Source organism: Clarias gariepinus, chromosome 12 (genome assembly GCF_024256425.1).
Source record: "Clarias gariepinus isolate MV-2021 ecotype Netherlands chromosome 12, CGAR_prim_01v2, whole genome shotgun sequence".
In the NCBI taxonomy this organism is placed as follows: Eukaryota; Metazoa; Chordata; class Actinopteri; order Siluriformes; family Clariidae; genus Clarias; species Clarias gariepinus.
The window spans coordinates 29,041,018-29,064,386 of NC_071111.1; the positions used below are offsets into that span (position 1 = coordinate 29,041,018).

General features: G+C 38.9%; 1 long non-coding RNA gene across 1 annotated transcript; it reads right to left on the bottom strand.

Moving 5' to 3' along the window:
- Positions 1–3,049: 3,049 nt before the first annotated feature.
- On the bottom strand, positions 3,050–3,484 carry LOC128534568 (uncharacterized). The gene is made up of 3 exons (XR_008361490.1): positions 3,417–3,484; positions 3,230–3,305; positions 3,050–3,140 (listed from the first exon to the last, which is right to left on the bottom strand). It is a non-coding gene; the product is annotated as an uncharacterized LOC128534568 (long non-coding RNA).
- Positions 3,485–23,369: the final 19,885 nt, after the last annotated feature.

A 23,369-nucleotide genomic window follows, 5' to 3' on the forward strand; every position in this document is an offset into this window, starting at 1 on the left:
AGGATTTATGAGTTCAAAGTTTTTCCTCTCTAACAAAAAAACAATAAAACATCTGCTGGATGTCTGCAGATATGGCGACTGACTTTTTGCGAAATCGAATGAGTACACCTAAGAGAGAATTGTTAAGGTCAGGACCCGTTAACAGCACATCATTGAGAGAGATGCCATTGTATTGGGCACTCGAATCGAATACCACCCTGATCTGTCCAGATTTCTTTGGATGGTAAACGCCAAAGAGTGGAAGATACCACCGTTCCTCTTCATCTTCAAGAGGAGGAGCCACCTCTGCATGTCCGTTCTCAAAGATTTTTCCCATGAAGGAAATAAAGTGTTCTCTCATCTGTGGTTTTCTTTCAAAGTTGCGCAAAAGTGATGTGAGGCGTTTTATTGCTTGTGATTTATTGTCAGGAAGACATTGTTGTGGATTTTTAAATGGCAATGGTGCTACCCAACTGTTGTTCTCAATTTTCTTAAACCCTTTCTCCATAATGTTCAAAAACAGTCCATCTTCAATAGACGGAGCCAATTTGTCATCATCTTTCGTACGCTCAAAGACTGTGTCGCCCAAACAGTTCATTTTATGTGCTGAGACAGGTCTGAAGGAATCATTGTATCTGTCTTTTACCTGCAAGATGTTAGGACATTGTTCGAAAAGTGAAGGTCGTCCATTATCCAATGTCTTGGTATAGAGTGTGCTAACTGTGGGTGGCTTATGGATATTTCCAAGGCAGACGTTGCCTACAATGACCCATCCTAAGTCAAGTTTTTGCGCATATGGCAAGTCATGCGGGCCATTGATTAGTTTACGCACCTTATGCAGACTAAGAACATCCCGTCCAAGGAGAAGTATAATGTGAGCATTTGGATCAGTTTCTGGGATTAGGGGTGCTACTGATTTAAGATGTGGATAGTGAAGTGCAGCAGAAGGTGAAGGAATCTCAGATCGGTTATTGAGAATCTCATTACACTTAATCAGATCTGGAAGTGGAAGGCTAATCTGTCCATCCTTGGATTCAATTTGAAAGCCACTGGCTCATCTTCCTGTTGTTTCCATAATGCCAGCACAGGTTCTTAGTGAATATTTGGATGTCAAACATAGCTTTGGATGTCAAACATATCTTTATCACTTTATCAGCTTTATCACGGTAACCCCTAGGATAGATCTTGGCAAGGCAGATTTTAAAACATGACCTGTTAGTTAAATCACCACCACAGACCTCAGTGCAATGAGCTGAGATTTCAAGATCTCCCTCCCCGCCATTCTCTGGATGGAAGTTTGTGTCTTTAGTTGAAAGTGCTGGATCTTGATGAAGAACGGTATCATGCCTTTCGCTACCACATTCTGTGCATTTGACATAGGCTTTGCAGTTTTTAGCAATGTGTGATGAAGATGTGCAACATCTGAAGCAAATCCCATTCTCTTTTAAGAATGCTCTGCGTTCTTCAGGAGGCTTTTCTCTCATCAAAATGACAGACACGGAATGTCTCTTTCCAGCTTTTAATAAGGATAGGGTAAAACTATGAAACAAAGTAAGAAAACAATAAACAATATAAGTATACACACAATATTTACACAAATTCTACAAATGCAATATTCCCCAATATCAATCCAACAGGCATGTTGGAGCATGTTGGGCATGTACAGCTAACAAACAAATATATGTACAAACTGTAAATCCAACAAATAATCAAATGCTATAAAATATAGATAAAAAGGAAAAATAAACATACCAACGAAGCTACCAAAGGCCAAGGATGAACACAGATAGTTGCTGATTAACTGCAGCACATGTTCAGAACTGCCCATCACGGAAAACACTAACTTCCTGATTGATCACATGGTAACTGCTACAATACGTAATTATCAAGATGTCCATTAGGGAGAGACAACCATTAACTAATGATTAATTCTTAATTATTATTTAACAATAACTGTTACAGAACAATAAAAGCACCATGGGTTAGAGAAATGTTTAATTAGGGCTGGAGAGTTTTAATGCCACATTACCTCAAATGGAGAATTTTCTTGTTTCATCTCATCCAAATTGCTTTCTGAGACAAACTGGCCTTCTGTCTGCTCCAACAACAGAGAAATTAAATCTGAAATCATTTGGTATTCTTTTGAAGGTTTGAACACATTTCTAGATCTAATATAAAATCAACGTGGAATGTTAAATTAATACAAATTAAACATTCAGTCGAAATACATCATGAAATCAGCAAATAATTCAATTCAATTCAATTTTATTTGTATAGCGCTTTTAGCAATTTTCATTGCCGCAAAGCAGCTTTACACAGTCAAAAAAATTATTTAAGTTTGTATGAAATGTGAATTTGTATGAATCAAAATGGTCAGTTTGTCCCTGGTGAGCAAGCCGAGGGCGACAGTGGCAAGGAAAAACTCCCTGAGATGGTAATAGGAAGAAACCTTGAGAGGAACCAGACTCAACAGGGAACCCATCCTCATTTGGGTGAAACAGAAAGCAGTAAATGATCTGCATTTATACAGTGTGTAGGGTGGGAGGCAGTTTAGCTATAATAGCTGATGTTAATTGATGTTAATATGGAGTCCAGATAGTTATTGAAGACCCAGGTGGACTTGTAAGAAGTTCCAGTCATGAACTATCGAACTGTCAAGTCCCCAGAGAAACAGTTGCCAACACCAGTCAACTCTCAGGTAGAGAGAATCATCCCCAGACACCAGACGCATCCCAGAGAGACACACGGGGCATCCATGTGACGAGATCTTCAGCCAGAAACGGGGCACCAGGATGGGTCAGACAGGTCCGGAGGGCAGAGGGAGTCTGGATAATAATCCAGAATATAATAAAATAAAAATAATTAAACAGCATTTCTCCATTACCTCTTCATTTGAAGATGCTGAATCATGTGACTTGCAAACCTGAATGTGGAGAGCCAGCACCTGCAGGAGCATGCTTTTGTTGCACATTTGGCAAGTAGCCTTAGGCATTTTTTTTATTCTCTGGCATCATTAGGGAAAGGATTAAGGTCCAGTTCCTCTTGCAGAGGAACTACATACAGCATTGTCTTTCCAGATGCAGAGGCAGTTTTGATTTGGGATCCAGTGTAACCTTCTGAGTCTGGAGGAATAATGTTTAGCCGCCTTACACCACACCCCCCTAAAAACAAAGATAGAATTAACATGACATTTTTCTATAACCAAATACATACTGACTTAAGTGATAATAAAGAAAAATTGTAAAGTCACCAGTAGCCTTATAAAGCATCCATCCTCCACTCAAACCCTCCATTTTTGGGAATGCTTCATACAGTAAGCTGGAAAACTGTTGAAAAATGCAAAGAAACTCACTCATTTTGAATTTATTTATTTTTTTACTAGTGATTCTAGTATATAAACTACTTTTTCCCCAAAAAATACAGACAGACTACCTTACCTCTGAATGTGTCATGTCCATTGTAATTGAGATTGTCCTTTTGCCAAGCCCTGCTTGCACAAGCTTGAGTTCATGAAGGGGTGGTCTCAGAATTTGTATCCAGGAGATACACATTTAAATCATAAGGTTTAAATGCTTTTGCAGGCTTGGTATGTGTTCGGGATGCTAAATGTATTCTTTTTTTCCCCACAGAATGCATGTCTTCGAAACATGCTAGGAAAGGCCCTACAAAGAAAAGAAAATGTATTTATTTTTGTTTTCCAACATAAAATTAATGTTGGTAGATAAATAGTCATAAAAATAATTCCATGTTTAACTAAGTTTGTTTAACTTTGTCAACTACTGTACTGTAAGGGGTTGACTATGTACAGAGTGCCTGCAAATTAAAGCTTTTAAGTATTTAATTGGGCATCCATGCTCTGTGTGGCCAGCAAAATGCACCTGGCCATGTCCTGATCAATGGTGGTATTTGTCTGTCTTTGTTCTTGCACTGCTGTCTGCTGGCCCTGACCCTGAACTTGAACTTGTGGACGTGGTGTTACAGGACTCTGATTTAGAGTCTGTGTTAGCACAGAGATGAGGCTCTGTGCTGCACTAACCACATCCGGGTACTCTGTCTGCTAAACACAAAGTTAAAATTAGAAGTAATGCAAGTATAATGAGAAACAATGAAAAAAAAAAAAAGTTTATATTGTGCATTCAGAAGGTATTCAGAACACTTCAGTTTTTACTATATGGTAAAATAAATTATTTTTTACTCCACAATGACAACACATATTTTGCTGTCGGAATCCAGTATTTCTGCCGCAATTTTGAAAGCATATAATTCCTTCCACAATGTCCGACCTGTTCGTGAGTGTTTCTTAAGATTAGAGTTGTAATGTGTGAGTCTTTGGGTATAATGACAGGGTGTTTTGCATGCTCAGGCATTGCAGACCTACCAAGACGTCCTCCAACTCTTAGCACTCCATTCTGCAGTACTGGATCTAGTTTGGAGAGACAACTGTTTCTTTTTACGGATGCATTACCCTTTTGTAACATGGAAATTTCGTCTTTGAAGTTTTGGTTTTGAACGAACTTAATGACTTCGTTTTCTGCCATTGTTAAGTCCTTAATTGTTAAAGACTTATGGTTTTCTGTTATTGAGTTGTTTGCCTGTCCCTTAATCCTTTTTGTTCTCTGTTTAAGCATGTCCTTAACGCAAAGAATCCAGGCAACGGATCTTTTTAAATTATACCAGTCAGAGTGATAGTAAATCAGTTTTCTCACGGCATCTGTGCTCTCTGTAGTTTTTACGAGTGTTTAATCTCAATGTCATCCTCTTTCATCGACAGATCGTGAATGTCTTTAGGCCATTTACTCTCTGGTGTTTTAAGAAAGGGGGGACCATGGATCCAATTGTTGTTTTTCATGAATTTTTCACAGGAAACTCCTCTGGAAGCAGCGTCAGCTGGGTTTTTTAAAGTGTTGACGTACCTCCACTGCTGTGGCTTGGTTGACTCTCGTATGATGGAGATTCTGTTAGCGACAAAGGTTTTAAAGCGAAGTTTTTCATTAACAATGTATCTCAAGACAGTTGTGCTGTCTGTCCAAAACACAGAGTCCAGCAGTTCTATTTCCAGTTGACCTTTTAACATTTTGTTGTTGTTTACGGCGACCACTGCCGCTGTCAATTCCATTCGGGGGATAGTAGTTTGTTTCAAGGGCGCTACGCGAGAATTCCCCATCATGAATGCACAGTGTGTAAGTCCATCAGCATTTACCAACCTAATATATGAGACAACTCCATATCCCATTTCACTTGCATATGAGAAGTGGTGAAGTTGTGCTGTAGTTGTAACTCCAAAGTCAACTGGTTTTACGCATCTTGCTACACTAAACTCAGACAATTGATGCAACTCGTGTAGCCAGGCCCTCCATCTTTTTATAAATTGTTCGGGAATGTCATCGTCCCAAGCGAGTCTCTCTTTACATAACTGCTGCATTAAGATCTTAGCTGGCAGTATGACTGGTGCAAGGAAGCCTAAGGGGTCATAAATTGAACTAGTGACTGACAAGATTCCTCTTCTAGTCACAGGCCGCTCTTTTAAACTAATCTTGAACTTGAGCGTGTCTGAATTAATACACCACAGCACCCCTAGAGCTCTCTCAACAGGGAGTACGTCTTTACTCAAATCTAAGTCCCTCATGTCTTTAATTCTCTCACTCTCAGGGATGGAAGCTAGCAATGTACGACTATTACTTGCCCACTTGGTGAGGTGAAACCCTCCACTTGCGCACAGTTTGGTGAGATTACTATATAGCGCAACTGCTTGGCTATGACTAGAGACAGACTTCAAGCAGTCGTCTACATAAAAGTTTTTAAGTACTGTGTTGACTGCCTCGGCAGATGCATTGCTGCCGTTTTCTTCTGCTGTTTTCCTAAGGGCGAAGTTAGCTACACTTGGAGATGATTTTGCACCAAACAAATGAACGACCATTTTATACTCAACCAAGTCCTGACTCACGTCTCCGTTCGGCCACCACAGGAAACGCAACAAGTCTGTGTCCTTTTCCGGAACTCTGACCTGATAGTACATGGCTTCCACATCTGCCATCATGGCAACTTCTTCTTGTCTAAAGCGTGCGAGCACCCCAATGAGTGAGTTTGTCAGGTCGGGTCCCTGCAGAAGCTCGCTATTTAATGATATTCCCTGATAGCTGGCAGCACAGTCAGAGACTACCCTTAGCTTTTTCTTTTGAGGATGGTACACACCATGGTGAGGTATGTACCACACTTGCCCGTCTTGTCGACTTAGGTGGGGTGTGGGGACCTTGACTGCATGACCCTTCTCAAACATGTCATTCATGAAGTTTAAATACTCTTTGTGAAAGGAGCGGTTATGCTTAAACTTCCGTTTGAGGTTCAGTGCGCGCTGCATGGCTGCGCTTCGGTTATTGGGCATTTGAATAGCTGCTTTCTTAAATGGGAGACCGATGTAGAAGTGATTATCGGTAAACTGCAGAGAATTAGTTACAGAGTCTAAAAACTAATAGTCCTCTTGTGATAACTCAGCTTTGTCATCACATTTCCGTTCAGGAAAATCATGGTTGTACTGTTGTATCAGCATTTGTTCTACACTTTCGATGGAGACTCTGTTGACTGCAACGCTCGCTTGCTTATTGTCACATGTGCCTTCCTCGACCGACTCTCGAAGAGGTCCATTTATGGTCCATCCGAGAGCAGTCTTTACTGCATATGGCCCATTGTGCCTGCTGTTAATTACTCGCCGTGGTTCTAGGAGCCTGTGCTCTTTGTTACCTATGAGAATTTCAACTCCAGCATTAATGTAAGGCAGTTTTACTTCGCTGAGGTATGGCCACTTATCAATGTCGTGCTGTTGTGGAATATTTTCCACTGAGACTGGGATACTCTTTTGTGTGAACACTTTGGGGAGTTCAACAAAGGTGTTTTCTTCCAGACTGCTAAACTCTAGGTCAGTAAGCACGTAACTTTCTACTTGTTTCCTCGCGTTCATGGTGCTTAACATGATGTCAATTTTTTTACCTTGTACGTTTAATCGCCTTGCTAATGACTCTGTACAAAAGGTAGCAAAGCTACCTGGGTCCATAAAGGCGTATACTTTTACTGTCTTGTTGCCTTTCTTGGACTTTATTTTAACAGGTACTATGGAGAGAATACAGTCATCTCCAGCCCCGATACACGCACTCGTTTCGTGACTCGCTGTAACAAGCAATGTTTGAACTGGTTCGGTTTCGTCAGCCTTTACGATCGCTTGAGCTGTGTCCTTTGCTGCAATGTGTAGCATGCGAGGATGTTTCTTTGAGCACAACTGACATGTAATTTTCTTCGTGCAGTCTTTGCTTAAATATCCTTTTACTAAACAGCCAAAGCAGAATCCATTCTTTTTTAGAAAGTCCAATTTGACCTTATATGTCTCATTGTTAAACTTGTGGCATTCGTCTAGGGTATGATCTTGCTCACAGGATGCACAAGGTTTAGTGAAGGCACTAATAACTAATGCACCACTACTCTTTACTGTAATTGAGTCTTTATGATTTTTACCAACCTGTTTTACGCCGGTCGCAAAGCTGCTACCTCTCTTTTCTTCCATTTTTTGCTTGAATCCTGAAGGGGATTTGTTGCTGTGTTTTTTACCACTAGTCGTTGTACCACTAGTCGAAACGTTCATGTCTCCAAAAAGTGGGTTAGACATTACCTTTGCTTCTCGTTCTACGAATTTCATCAGCTGCACGAACTTAGCTCTTTCTTCATTGCGCTCTTCGTACTCGTATACGTGGCTTCTCCATTTTTCACGCAATTTGTAGGGCAGTTTTAAGGCAACACTCCTCAAGTTGGTAGCATTGTCTAGCTCATCCATGTAATCGATGCTTGACATGGTATTGTAACATTTTACTAGGAACAGGGAGAAAGTTTTCAGCGACTTTCCGTCCTCTGACTTTATTTCTGGCCAGTTGAGTGCCTTTTGCATCAGCGTTGTAGCGATTATTTGTCTATTTCCGAAATTGTCATGTAACAGTTTCATAGCCTCTGCGTAACCACGACGTTCTGGCATGAGCTGGCAGCTTTTCACTAGGTCCCTAGGCTGTCCTTCGGTATACTGCTCAAGATAGAACAGCCTTTCCAGATTGCTATCAGTTTTGGTTTCGATGGCATGTTTAAAGGCTCTTACAAAGGACGTGAACTCAAGAGGGTCACCATAGAATGGAGGAACGTTGCGCGGAGGTAAGGAATGTTGCCTCTGACTCTTTGCAAACATTTCTGTAAGATCTGCCTGAAGTGGCATCCTACCCTGAGGCTCCACTATGTCAGTGTTGTAAAGTGAGTGTTCGTTACCTTGGGTGGGCGTTCCACTAGGGTGCTTGACATTATGGGTTTGGCACTCACTGGCATGCTTAAGTGGGTTGCTCGGAGGCGTGATGGCAGCTCAAGGTATTCCGTTGCCGAACTGTGGTCGCAGTGGTCGTTGTGCTCCGGTTCCGGGGCGCATGCACCACTTGTTTCGACGACCACGCTCCGTCACGCAGGATGTTGTTTTTTACGGTTCTGGTAAGAATTTAGTTCAGCATCGGCTATTGCAAGCGGCGTTTCCAATTCCAGCCTTTCCTTTTGTGCCTTTAATTGTGCTTGCTTAGCCTTTAGTTGTGCCTTCAATTGCTCTTCCTCGACCTTTAATCGTGCTTCCTCCAGTTCCAGCGCCTGCCGATCTCTCAAAGTCGCTGCTTTAGCCAGCAAAGCTGCTCTGTTGGCTTCTGCCTTTTTTAGTCGAGCCTCAGATACTGCTGACGTTAAGGACCTCTTGAATGCCGCTGACGTTACGCTTCCATGCCTTTGGGGGGCGGGCGTCTTGCGCTCCACCATTGACACACTGTCGTTTGGCGAAACTCCATCGTCACCTGTTTGAGGCAACTTAAAGCGATTACTAGTGTCCGCGATCCACGACTCCACTCTTACCATGAATTCTGAGCAGCGCGTTAATCTAGGGTGAAACCAGTGATGCTGATCGGTTTCACGCTCTTCGTCCTTTGCGCACGATCGCACTGTTACATTACTTTCAATAAAGTCATTTAGCAGCGCTTTGTATTGGCGGCGCTTGGCTTTAACGTCATGCAAATTACAAGCATTGTCCATAAGCGCCTCTAGTTCATTGTATAATACAGTCAACTGACTCAACTTGCCTTCTCTGGCGCTCTTCAGTTTGTCGAGCACCATCACCTGCTCAGATTCGGCGATAGCGGCGTTGTCCTCGCCGTGTGACACGGTGAAGTTTTATGGCAGGCTAATCCTCTTCTCGCTTTCGGTTTCGGTTGCTCGTTATCGGTTGGTGCGCATTTTTGAAGTCGCACGCGCGCTCTTCACAATCTTAAATCACTTATCTTCATTTCTGCGGCGGAGCCAAGCTTTTGACTTTATTGTAGGTGCATGTTATTCACAAGTTCTGACGCGTGTCTTTAGTTACACAGTGTCACTAACGACATCAGACGTTTCGTTGATTTCTTTGTCTCTTGTTTATTTTCAACATCAAAAACAACGGTTGTTACAGTTTCTTGCATAAATCCACTGTAGTCACGACAAGTGGCTTGCTGTGTTCTGTAGCTTCGATAGATTACAGTTACAACAACTTATTTTACTGTATTCCTTTTAGCTTACTGTCTCACGGTCAAAGGCTTGTGTGCTCCACACCTTTCTGTATCCTTCCGTGTCTTAACAACAACTACAACTAACGTGCGTGATAGACATGGAACTGCATAACTGTGGGATGATATAACAGAACAACCCATGAAATGATGTCACAATACAAATTATGAGTATGATACTTAATGCTTAATGCTTAACTAATAAACTGAAATAAGATAAACATAACAACAAATCACAAGAATGAAATATGGCCCTTACAATGACATTGGAACCTCCTGAATTGAGGGGCATCAAAATTGTTTTAGGATGATTGATTTTAAATCCAGAAAAATTGCCAAATTTATCCATACCTGTAACTTTAAGGGCATTAGGGAGTGAATGTTGCAGGTCAGATAGAAACAATGAAGTATCACCTGCATATAGAGAAATGGAATGGACTGATGTGCCTAACTGAATTGGATTGATATAGTTACACTGTCTAATGAACTGTGACAGGGGTTCTATTGAAAGATTAAACATAAGAGGGGATAGTGGGCATCCCTGCCTCGTGCCTCTACAAATATTGAAGATATCTGAAATAAGCCCACTGGTAGATACTCTGGCCATGGGATTATTGTATAGGGTTAGTATCATTCTAATAAACTTATCACCAAAATTAAACTTTTTCAATGTATACCATAAATACCCCCATTCCAGGCGATCAAAGGCTCTTTCAGCATCTATAAATAGGAGGCCACTACAGTAGGTGTTTTCAGTTTCCCTGATTCACCAATAACGTAACACTCTACGCACATTATCCGCAGCCAAACAGCCAGTAATAAATCCTGCTTGATCTGGATCAATTAATTTGTGAATCACCGAACGTCTGGCAATAACTCTAGTACAGTATATATTTTAACATCTTCGTTAATCAAGGAAATAGGCCTATAATTAGAACAATCTGAATGGTCTTTGTCAGGTTTAGGTTAAACTGTAATTAAAGCCATATTAAGATCTTTATGAAAGTGGCCCTTGAATATGGTGTCATCAATAGTGCGTAACCAGATATGACCTAGTAGATCCCACAGCACCAAATTTAAATCGACTGGGATTTTCCTTTATGAGAATCCATCGCTGCATTATGGAGGTCATCCAATGTAATTTCAGAATCTAGACTATCAGTTTCTTTCTTTGAAGGTTTGGTTAAATTCAATTGGTCGAAAAAACTATTTAACTGGTCGATGGTAGGTTTCGTTTCTGAGGTATAAAATTTTTCAAAAAATTTTTGAATGTTTTATTGATCTCCATGGGATGCGAGGTGAGATAATTTTTTTTTAAAGAGTGAGCGCAAGGAGTCGACTCGGTTTACTTCCATCTATGTAATATTTATGTTTTGTAATATGCATAAAATTTTCTGTTCTTTGTCAAAGCAAATCATTAAGAGCAGCCCTTTCAGCATTCCTAGCTGAAGTCTAGCAGCAAGTCTAGCAACGAAGGAGATGGCATTATTTCTTAAAAACCCTTTGATAGATGCCCAGAACATGTCTTAATTAGAAACAGAATTTTGAAAAAGACATTCTTCATTTTGCAGTAAAAAAGTATTAAATCTCCATCTGGAAGGTTTACGTAGATTGTTAATCTAAAGATGTGCAAATACAGCATTATGATCTGAGATACTTTCTGGTAGAAATTCAATATTGATTAGATCCAGGCCTGGACTGGTGGGTCGACGCACATGTCAGTCATAATTTAATATTTTTAAAAAAGTTTATTGTGCAACTGGCAACCCGGCCTGTTAGTTAAGAGGACTGCGTTCCGATCGGTAAGTAGTTTCTGAGAAGTAGACTGCACAGGGAGCAGGAAGCACACTTTAAAGTACACTGCGGCACGGACAGCAGCAATCGGCTCTCCACTGCTCTTCCTGTGATACCCCGGATGTGAAGACCTGAATTTTGTCGACCTGAATTTGTAAGATTAAAAAAATTATGAAGATTGTATTTTTTAAACTTGAAAATATTTTTGAAGTGCAATTTAGTAACTTAAATATTTTTGCATTGAATTTTAAATGCTTGGATTACATTTTCACTTGAAATATACAACCACAATAAATTGCAGTGGCAAAAATTTCAAACATTGTAAATGCTCTATGGATTTTTTTTTTCAATTCAGATCAAATTGCAATGCAGAAAAATTCAAACATTTTTATTGCAACACGTTTTTTTCAGTTCATGTAATTCAACCTGCTATTTTGCTTTGAGGAATTTTGGCACTGTTATTGGTACTTCCATAAGCACAGCCTTTATCTGAGACACCACAACCCCACAACCTGCAGAGACACACAACACACTCTTCATCAGCAGATTTTTATAAACCACTTTTAGACATATACAGTACGGTAAATCTTACTGCAATTTTAGCGGGTTGGTTCTTATCTAAATTCATTCATTCTATTAAGAATATTTAGGAAATCGTTCCTAGTAGCATTGATAAATTACTTTCATTCTAAAACAAGTCTAAACTGTAAAGTCTAAACAGTAGCATTTATGGATAGGCACATACATGACATAGGTTGTATGATGGGCCAACTGATCACAACAGTCCAAGAAATTCAGTTTGTTCATCTAGGCCAGATCAAATCTACATCTTTACCCATCACTGCAGGAGTGCCTCAGGGGTCAGTCTTGGGGCCCTTACTCTTTATCATCTACTTATTGCCTTTGGGGAACATTTTCCGGAAATACGGTGTTCAATTTCATTGTCATGCTGACGACACCCAGCTTTATATTTCCTCCAAGCCCACTTCTTACCTTCCTCCATCTTCTCTTTCAAATTGTTTAGCTGAAATTAAATCTTGGTTTTCAAATAATCTTAAACTCAACAGTAGTAAAACCGAAATACTCCTCGTGGGCACTAAAAATACTCTATCGAAGGCCAGTAGTTTTTCCTTATGTATTGATGGTTCTACAATCTCTCCTTCAACACAAGTTAAAAGCTTGGGTGTTATTCTTGATAGCACCCTATCCTTTGAAGCACACATTAATAAACTCACTAGGACAGCGTACTATCACATCCGAAACCATAACCGTCTCCGTCCGGCCCTCTCAATGAGGAGCGCTGCTATCCTGGTAGACGCCCTCGTCACCACATGCATCGACTATTGCAATGCTCTATTTTTTGGTCTTCCCCTAAAACTCCTACATAAGCTACAGTTAGTACAGAACTCAGAGCTAGAATACTAACTAGAATTCCTACAATGGACCACATAACTCCTGTTCTTCAACAGTTACACTGGCTTCCTGTTCAACAGCGCATACATTATAAAATTCTGTTTTTTGTTTATAAGGCATTACATAACCTGGCTCCGTCATATTTAACAGATCTTCTCCTAACCTATACTCCCTCAAGAAACCTGAGATCATCATCGTCACTAAATTTGTTTTTTCCTCGTATGCGTTTGGCAACCATGGAATCTCGAGCTTTTAGCTATGCTGCCCCTTACCTGTGGAATCTACTACCTCTTGATATCCGAAATAGTAACTCACATCTCTTCAGGCAGACATACTTTTAACACTGCATTGCTTGTATATTGTCCTTTACTATTGTTGTTGTTTTTTATACTTTTTTTTATGGTGTGTAAGGTGTCCTTGAGTGTCATGAAAGGCGCCTACAAATAAAATCTATTATTATTATTATTATTAATTACATAATGCTGCAAGTTGTTTGTAGATTTATTATTATAATTATTATTAATATTAGTAGTAGTAGTAGCAGTAGTAGTATTTTGTGTGGCGATAGGTTTTTAGTGCTTCTAAAGTGGGCTACATTATCTCAGTATAGGATCATACATTATGTGAGTGGTGTATGCAATTACATGAAGCAAACTGTGTACATATATAATTGAACCATCATGTCATCTTACCAAGTCATGTGACATAATCTTACCTTGATTTCTCCAGATTACAGTGGGGATTCTCCAGAACAGCAAAGAGACTCTTCACTCCTGAGTCTCCTACATATAGGACAGATCCAGTTTTTTTTAGGTTTGATGCGTTTGATCTCATAGCTGAAGACAGAACAGCAAGGCCTTCATCTGAGACACCACACCTATTCATCCTATAGAGAGACACAATGACGAGACACTCTTCATCAACAGATTTTTGTGAACATGTTGTGTCTGGCTTCTCGAATTTTCTGCCCTCTTTCGACTAGGTATAATCAATCAAAAGATTGTTCAGGGGCAAAGCCAGAAATTAAACAATAGGGGGGCCTCAATGATGTAATGATGAAGTAATAAAGGGAGCAGCCAGAAGATAGCCGGTCTGCTGTAATTGCTAAAAGACGAGGTGCAGCTCACCGCCCACAGGTGCCCTGCCGACTGCTGGATAGTGTACTACAGCAATTAGCAGTTATACAGTGGGTATACCCCCCAAGCCATACCCCCAAGAAACACTGAAAGTGGCTCCATGCGATGATGCTTGGCAAGCACAACCTCCTGTATGCATTCCTGTATGCACTAAATTTACAATCACATTCATATTACGTGACTGTTAGCATACCCACCTGTTCTCTCCCTTTCTTTCTGTTAACCTACACAAGGAACTCCTGCACTGTAAACTTTAATGCTCAAAGTAATTAAACACATTGAGTACTGTTAACTTAAATAATTACAATTAGTTTAAATTAATAGACCTTGATGAGTATTAAGAATTTTTTTATTATAACTATTTGAGTTTGTAGAAATGCTACTTTTCAAGTGAAAAAAAAATATAGTTTCGTTTACTTAAAACTGGAAACATCATTACTTAAAATATTAGATGTAACTGATTAACTCAATTTTTTTTTAGTTTTGCCAACTTATTCAGGTTTACAGTGTAAGCTGCCAGTAATCCCGACCCCTTCTGCCTTCTGGACCTGTCCGACACATCCTGGTTCCCCACTTCTGGTTAGAGATCATATGGAGGCCTCTTGCTGGTCTGCCTGGGATATGTGTGGTGACTGATGACGGCTACCTTTGATGATGATAAGGATGTTGATAGTTTAATTTAAAAGTTAAATGTTCAACTTTAAAGTACACAGACGCGGCAAAGATCCTCCCTGAACCTCTGCTTTCCTTCCATTTCTGCTTCCCCATCAATATTATTGCCTCACACCAGGGGCAATATAGGGCTAACTAGAAAACCTTATTCCAAAAGGAACATTCTATTCAATGGCAGATCATCTAATGGTTAATTAAACACTGAATCAGCTCATGGATAATTTTTATTGTCTGCACATACATGAAAAGGTGAGTAGGTGTTGGTCGTCTTGTCATAAATGCCAACTAGTAAACAAACCTACATGGGTCTCCAAAAGTGTCCACATCCACCTTGATCAAGGTTGTCTTTAACAGAATTGCCATGGACCTTGTTGTCCATTAGATCAGATGGCATGTGGGCATAGCTTTGTCCTCCTTTCACAGCTCTCTTAAAATCTAAATCACAAACTAAAAGTGGTTTTGTTGGGGGTCAGGTGGCTGTTGATGCAATGGACGTGTTCTTCCACCTAATCTCTGTGCTGTATTTCCTTGACTCTTTTGACTTTTTTATTTAAAAGGAAGATTAACAATAAATATGCTTTTTTGTGTTTTAATCTGCATAATTTAAATTGATTTAAAACATAAATACGATGAAATAAAAGTAAGAGATGTGAGTATCACAGTGATAAAGTTTATATAATTTTAAACAATATAACAGACTCTCCTCTGAGCTCTGTAAACATATATCAAATATATCATCAGCATGATAAAACTACAATCAGAATTTTAAGAAATTATTATTATTTTAAGTTACCGTAGCATAAATTCAAGACTTTTATGTTTTTCCTATGATAAAATCAGTTACCCTCCAGACATTTAATACCTTTCCTTCTGTGTTATTAATTGGCTCAATCCATTTTTTTTTATTTAATTCTTTTTAATTGTGTTCTATATTTATTTACCTATCTATTTTTCAAGCTGCCATAATTTAAACCTGTATCGCCTTAAGTTAAAAACATCCTAACAAACATATTGAACAAAGTGTGTTAAGTTTTTCTGTAATGGGAAAACGGTAATATTCAGCTTTATTTACAGTAATTTTCTGGTTGCTGCAATCACAGGCATCATCTACGGAAGAACAGCTTCTGTTATCTCATCTTCACTGATATATTTATTCAGGTCAAACTCCTCCAGCTCCTGTGCTGATGTCAGTAACACAAACACCAGAGCAGACCACTGTGAAGAAGAGAGTTCACTTCGTTTTCCAGAGTTCAGGTATCGTTGGATTTCCTCCACTAAAGAATCATCACCCAGTTCAATCAGACAGTGGAACAGATTGATGGATTTCTCTGTTGGAAGATCTTCACTGATCATCTTCTTAATGTACTGTTTTCTCTGTGCTCTCTGAGCTACTTCCTGTCTGTGTTACTAAAGCATTTAATAGTTTCTGATTGACCTCCAATAAGAGACCCAAAAGAAATCGAAGGAAAAGATTCAGATATTCAGTCTGGCTTTCTAAAGCCTCATCGACAGCACACTCATGTACATCTGATATTGTAATATTATTACTCTCATGTTCAGAAAGCTTTCTTTGTTGGAAAACATTTTTCTTTTTCATCATGAACATCAGGTGCACATACAGAGCTGCGAGGTGCTCCTGAATACTCAGATGAACAAAGCAGTACACTTTACTCTGGTGAAGCCCAACCTCCTCTCTGAAGATCTGCGTACACACACCTGAGTACACTGCTGCTTCTCTCACATCAATGCCACACTCTCTCAGGTCTTCCTCATAGAAGATCAGGTTCCCTTTCTCCAGCTGCTCAAAAGCCAGTTTTCCCAGTTTAAGAAGCATTTCTTCATCACTCTCCTGCTTCTTTGAGTACTTTTCTCTTATGATGTTTGTCTGGATGATGAGGAAGTGTGTGTACATTTGAGTCAGAGTCTTGGGGATCTCTCCACTCTCTGCTTTACACAACATTCTCTCTAGAACAGCGGCTGAAATCCAGCAGAAGACTGGGATGCGACACATGATGTAGAGGCTTCTTAATGACTTCAGGTGTGTGATGATGTTATTGGCCAGGCTCTGATCACTGATCCTCTTCCTGAAGTACTCCTCCTTCTGTGGGTCATTGAACCCTCGTACCTCCGTGACTCGATGGACACACTCAGAGGGGATTTGATCAGCTGCTGCTGGTCGGGAGGTGATCCAGATGAGAGCAGAGGGAAGCAGATTCCCTTTGATCAGGTTTATCAGCAGCACAGGCACTGATACTGATTCAGTTACATCACACACTCTCACTGTGTTCTGCAAATCTAGAGAAAAATTACACTCATTCAATCTATCAAAAATGAACAGAACATTTTTCAACCTGGACATTTTAAACAAAAGACTTGAAGGAGCTCCGTCAGACTCAGTCCATCATCAAATTCAGCTCATCCAATATAAAATGAACGTCCTGATTTGCTTTCCCTTCAGCCCAGTTGTTACAGTGTGCACCTGTGATGGGGGTGCGCCTCAACCTACTGTTGCTCATCGCTCTCTCTGTAGGCTCCCTACATAGCCCTTCTGCATGTGCACGAAGAGACGAGGTTGCCCGTTCGGGCCGGCTGGCGATAATCAGCGTTAATGCCTGCATGCCAGCTGGGCACTGCCACAGGAACTGATGTTTTGATGTTACCCACAATTCCGCAGCACAAGAGAAAGAGACATTGTCTCAGTTGTGATCATGTGAAACTCGGCATCAAAAGAAGAAGTGTATGCGTGCCACATGATGTATCTCATATATATACTTCATGATATATCATGTGGTTATATTATGAGGTATATCAAGACTTGCTCGTTTGTAAAGTCAAAATATATTAAAAATTTTTGTTTGTCTTGTGAAACGCTCGCAAACCAGGTTACTCACAATCTGAGGTTCCACTGTATATAAAATGAATAACCAGACTCACAAATCAAACCCACGCTGTTAAACTATGGCTATGTTTACAATTACTAATTGTAGATCATACGGAGAGCACTAATACAATAATTATTATACATCTGACAACACTAACAATGTTAGTTCACTTCACTCAGAAAGTGCTACCAGTATTAACGCAAAAGGGATTCTATCCTGATATTGTTAAAAAAACAACATGTCACAACATGTGACTCTTCGATCCCAGATATCTCTCTCTCTCTCTCTCTCTCTCTCTCTCTCACACACACACACACACACACACACACTACAGACAATCTGAAAATGCCTACAGCATAATCTAGGTGTCTGTGTGAGGAATGTGACTTTAATGAAGCACTTAAAAGAGCACATTACATATTTACATACCTTTACATATTATTTATTTTACTAAATCCTAACACTTTTGATCGAAGTAAAATTATATTTAATGTTTTTTTTGTTTTTTTTTTTTTGGGGGGGGGGGGGGGGGTTGCATCATGGTATGATTTGTTTACGAAATATTGATACTCCAGTTTCCAATACACAGACAGTGCATTGTTTAAAAGAAAGCTAAAGCATTGTTACTAACATTGACCACAAGAGGGAGTATAACGCTTAGCGAACGTTGCTGTTCTGAACACACACGTCTTCTAGCTTGTTGTGCACGTGCACAGCACGCGAGACACCTTCAGCTACCCAGTCAGCGCGCGCAGCTCTAAACGCATGAGAATCGTACCGCGCATGCGCAGTCTACATTACCATACGCGCTCTCTAGTTTAGACTTTCTCTGAGGATTAGATGTGATCCTGAAGTCTTATCGGTCGGTTAAGACTATTTGTATAGTTGTGCATATTTAAGCACTTGTCTCTCAATTCAATAATGGAAGAGTAGAATAGGAAATATATATACTTTTTCCTTGTCCACACCAGGGCCGATGCTGTGTCAAATTTGGTTCCCCCATCAGGATGCGTTTTTTTAGCCCCACCCGCGAGAAAACGGCACAGAGAACGCGCATTTAGGAGATTTTTTTTTTGATATTCACTTTTTTTTTTAAATGCAAGAATTAAAACATACAAGAACAGGGAAGAAAGACATTGATATAGTTTTACAATGTACAATCATACATAAAAATAAGCAAACAAAGGTCTTTGGTTTGCATTTAACAGATTAATATCCATAAAGATAGAAAAACAAGTAAATAAAATATTACATAAAGTTACATCCTTTCAGAAAATTTGTCAAAATGCACCAAAACCTGTATACTTTTTTGTTATTCGTAAGTCTAAGATTCAGCAAGGAAGAGGGTGAAAGTTACAGGAGATTTACGTTATTTTTGTTTATGAATAAAAAACTTTGCATTCAGTATGATAAAATTAATAACAAATTCGGCAGATGGTAGCTTTGGGTTTTCATAATAAAATAGCCTATAATATCCTTGAGGTCATATGGGTCACATTTGTAAGGTTAGAAACATAAGCACTTAAGTCAATCCATAATTTTTTTGTAATACCACAATCAAAAAACAGGTGAGCAGCAGTTTCCTCCACAATTCCACAAAAAGAGCAAGACTCATCAACATCAGAATATCTCGAAATGGTCGAATTAACTGGATAAATTTTATGAAGAATTTTTAAGTGAATCTCCTTAACTTTGTTAGAAATACAAAACTTATTTGGTAACAGCCAGGCCTTTCTCCAATTTACATTTATTGTACAAGCAGATACAAGCAGCGCCAAATGCAGTGGATTTGTTTCCCGTGCAAGAAGGTGTGTTGGGTGACATACATGTGAGGATGGCGGCAGCATAAAAAAAAAAAAACCTTGACATAAGGAGCTTTTTTAAAAAGAAAAGAGTAAGTCACTTTAAGTTTGCTAGTGAATCTATCAAAGTCCGTCAAAGTAACGACAACAGTTAACGTTAATGCTAGTTTTATTTATTAGATTTTTTTACCGCTTTGACACACATTCATTATAGCAGGATAGGCTATAGTCTGTAAATACGAACTTAAAACTAACAGCAGATTAAACAGCTAAATGTAAAGGTATAAATATGATCCCTGTTAGTTCTCCTAATCTAATGACGACTATTTGTCAGAAATCAGTCTTGTGAAAGAAATTGATGTGCTACATAGTAATATTGCCATGTTAGAATTTAGTTGACAGTTCACCAATAGACAATCCGCTTCGCACAAATAATTTTATAAATGCATTCACTGACTTGGCAAACATTAATGATTTGATTCTAGATTTGCACACCAAGACTCAGAAAAGTGAAATAAAATTATTGCTGTTTAAATGGCATGTGTTTATCCTGTTTTGTCAGGTGACAGAACCTAAACAACTGCTGTATATCAGACAGCGATGGAGAGAAGGGTCTTTTTGGCTCCTTCATATAGGAGCAATAGGCATTGAGCTGTTGTGTGATACCTAACAGTGGTTCATGTTTAGATGTAATCTACTTTTATATATACTGATGTTTGAGATGTTTCATTTGCACTATGGCTCAATAAAGAATAATCTTTTTGTCAGTTATTCAGACAATGTTTCAGACAAAAATTCAGACAAAATTCAGACAATGTTAGTCAGAACATTCCTTTAACATTACACTATTCCTTAATTTAACTTAATGAATTGCAATTCAAGTGAAAGGTTATTCGAGGCATTGCCAGGCAGTGTATGGGGGGGTGGGGGTATGGGGGGGTGGTGGAGTCATATGTCCCCACCAATGTCCAGAGCAAATCTACGCCCTTGCCTAGTTTTGACAGTTATATCTGCATTATTCCAAATTATAACTTTAAGCCATGAATAAAACACAGTTTCCATGAAAGAAGGCATTGCTGATGAAAATTGCATTTTCAAAGATAGTCAAAGATCTTATTTGGAATAAAAAACCATACAGACATTGTATTTTTAAGGCATCTCTTCAGCCAATTTACTTTAAAAGTATTCACTGCATCAGCAAAATTCAAAAAATCCTGACCACCTTCACTCCTAGAGTTATCAAGCACTTCTCTTTTTAATTTGTAGGGTCTATTTTTCCAAACAAAATCCAAAAACAGTTTGTTAATTTCCTTTATAGTTTTATCGCTGACAAATAAAGAAAGAGCAGAATATACAAAACAAGAAAGCCCTTCAACCTTGGACAAAAGAACACGACCGTATAAAGAGAGATCCCTTTGAAGCCAGTTGTTAAAAATATATTTAGTTTTAATAATTTTATCAGAAAAGTTTAAATTATGTCCACAAATTAAATTTCTTGTGATATGAATTCCTAAATATTTTACACTATTCTTAACTGGAATACCTTCTAAGAGTAATCATCTATATCATGGACTGAGATAATTTCACACTTCAACATGTTAAGTTTTTGACCTGAGGCACAAGAAAAATGTTCAACTAATTCCAGAGCTTTTAGTAGCTGTTTTTTGTCATTCAAGAACAGCGTAGTGTCATCCGCTAACTGTGCAATTTTGAACTCCTTATCAAATACACTAATTCCTTTCAAATTATTATCTTGGGTGATTCTTAAACAGAGTAACTCTGTGGCTAAAATTAATAAAAATGGGGAAATTGGACAGCCCTGTCTGACTCCACGATGGATGTCAAATCGCTTAGAGGGGTCAAAGTTCACAATCACTGAGCTATTAATACCCTTGTAAAACATGGTAACAGTCTCAATAAAAGCTTTACCAAAACCAAATAATTCTAGAGTACAAAATATAAATTTGTGTTCTATGGAGTCAAAAGCTTTATGAAAATCAAGAAAGAGTATGAGACCATCTGAACAGATTGAGTTGGAATAATCCAGCAAGTCTAATACTAATCTTATGTTGTTAGAAATGTGACGGCCTTTCATAAAACCAGACTGACATTCTGAAATAATGTTTCCTAAACTATAGCTTAATCTTTTGGCATACACAGAGGCTAATATTTTATAATTTAATGTTAAAGAAATGGGCCTCCAATTATCGATTATTAAAGGATCCTTATCTGGTTTAGGTATAAGAGAGATGACTCCCTGTTTCATAGTATCGGTCATTTCTCTTTGACTGATGCATTCCTTGTACATATGAAAGGTAATTTGATAAATTCCCAAAAATGAAGATAAAATTCAGCTGAAAGCCCGTTGATCCCAGGGGATTTACGTTTTTTCATTTTATGTGAAGCTTGTTTAATTTTATCAATATTTAAACGTGAATCACAAATTTGTCTTTACTCTAAATCAATATCTTTAATATGGTATTTAATTAGATCAATAAATTCTTCAGAAATATTATAGGTAAAATTAGAGGTATAAAGGCCACCATAGAATTTAGCAACAAAATCTGATATTACTCTTTGGTCTTCTGGCTCCACCTATATTAAGTTCAGAAAGAGTCTTTCTCTGACCATTTCGATTTTCCAGGGCAAAGAAATATCTAGAATTTCTTTCCCCTTCCTCCAGCCATTTAGCACGAGATCTTGTACTGTATATGCACCTTTGGCTAAATCTAAGTAGGCTTCATCAAGCTCCAAATTTAGCCTATTTATTTTTAAAGTATCCTCTTCTGTAATTTGTAATCCTCTTCACTTTTAGCTAGTAAAGCATTACGTTTATTAACCAACTCCAAATCAGTTTGATGTTTACTCTTTTTAATTTCTTTAATTATTTTAATTGCTATATGTCTAGCTTTATATTTAAAGAACTCCCATGCTTTTTTATAATCTTCAATTGAGTCAGTGAATAATTATTAAATAAGATTGATAATACTATTATTGAATTTTTTATCTTTAAAGGGGTCATACAGGCCTACATGCACTTTTTTAAGCTGTTTGGACTGAACTGTTTGTTAGGAGAGTGCGTACACAACCACTCTACGCTGATAAAGAGCCGCCCAGTGGTTTTCTTTTCATTTATTAAAATAACATCCCCCTTCTGAAATCAGGCCAATCACAAATGCCTGTCGATGTGACGCCACACCGACAGAGGCCGCTCCTACACAAGTTGATTGACACTGGTGTTTTAGCAAAGACCCGCCCCGAGTGAGAAGAAGCTGTCGGCCATTGTTTTTCGCCGCTGGAGCAAAATGGCGCCTAAGCGAGTGTTGTGTACAGTTGTTGGGTGTAATAGCGAACACAGCAGTTGTCATTCACTACCTAGGGTTAGTGACCTAGGGTACCTACCTAGGGTTAGGTGTCTGAGCCACTGAGGACGCAGTGGCTGAATTTAATTTTTAAAGCTAACGTCCCCGCCGATTTACCTAAATGCGTTCATGTTTGCGATAATCATTTCTCACCAGACTGCTTTATAAACGCGGGTCAATATAAAGCAGGTTTTACTAGGAAGCTGCTCCTAAAAATGGATCTGTACTAACGCTTCGTGTTCCTGCTTCATCTTCACCAGGCTCGGTGAGTGTGATTTATTTTACTATGACTCTTTGCAGATCGCCTTTTCTAATAATCACGATGAATGCGGAGTGTAAGTTAACTTATACTCTCATAGAACATGGTTATGGCTTCTTCTCTATGTACATCCGTCTCTATATAATCCCTAATCGCCGTTTATAATAAACAATGCATTAAAGTGATTGTCTAGTTGCAAACTGTGTACGTAGTCGGAAAACTATATTATGCTTACCTTTGTAACGTTAGATGGTTTATAACGATGTCTGTCGAAGATTAAGAAGTCATGTAAACACATCAGTAAACACATCGCGTCCGTATCTCTCTCGGTAAGTTTCTCCGCTTTTGTTGTTGTTGCTCGCGGCAGCGCAACAGCCCGTTAATTCATGCCCATGCAGTGATGAGAAAGACAAATCGAGTCGATGCATGTCCATTCTTTTAATTTCTGCGTTGCCAGGCGATATTACAAACTTC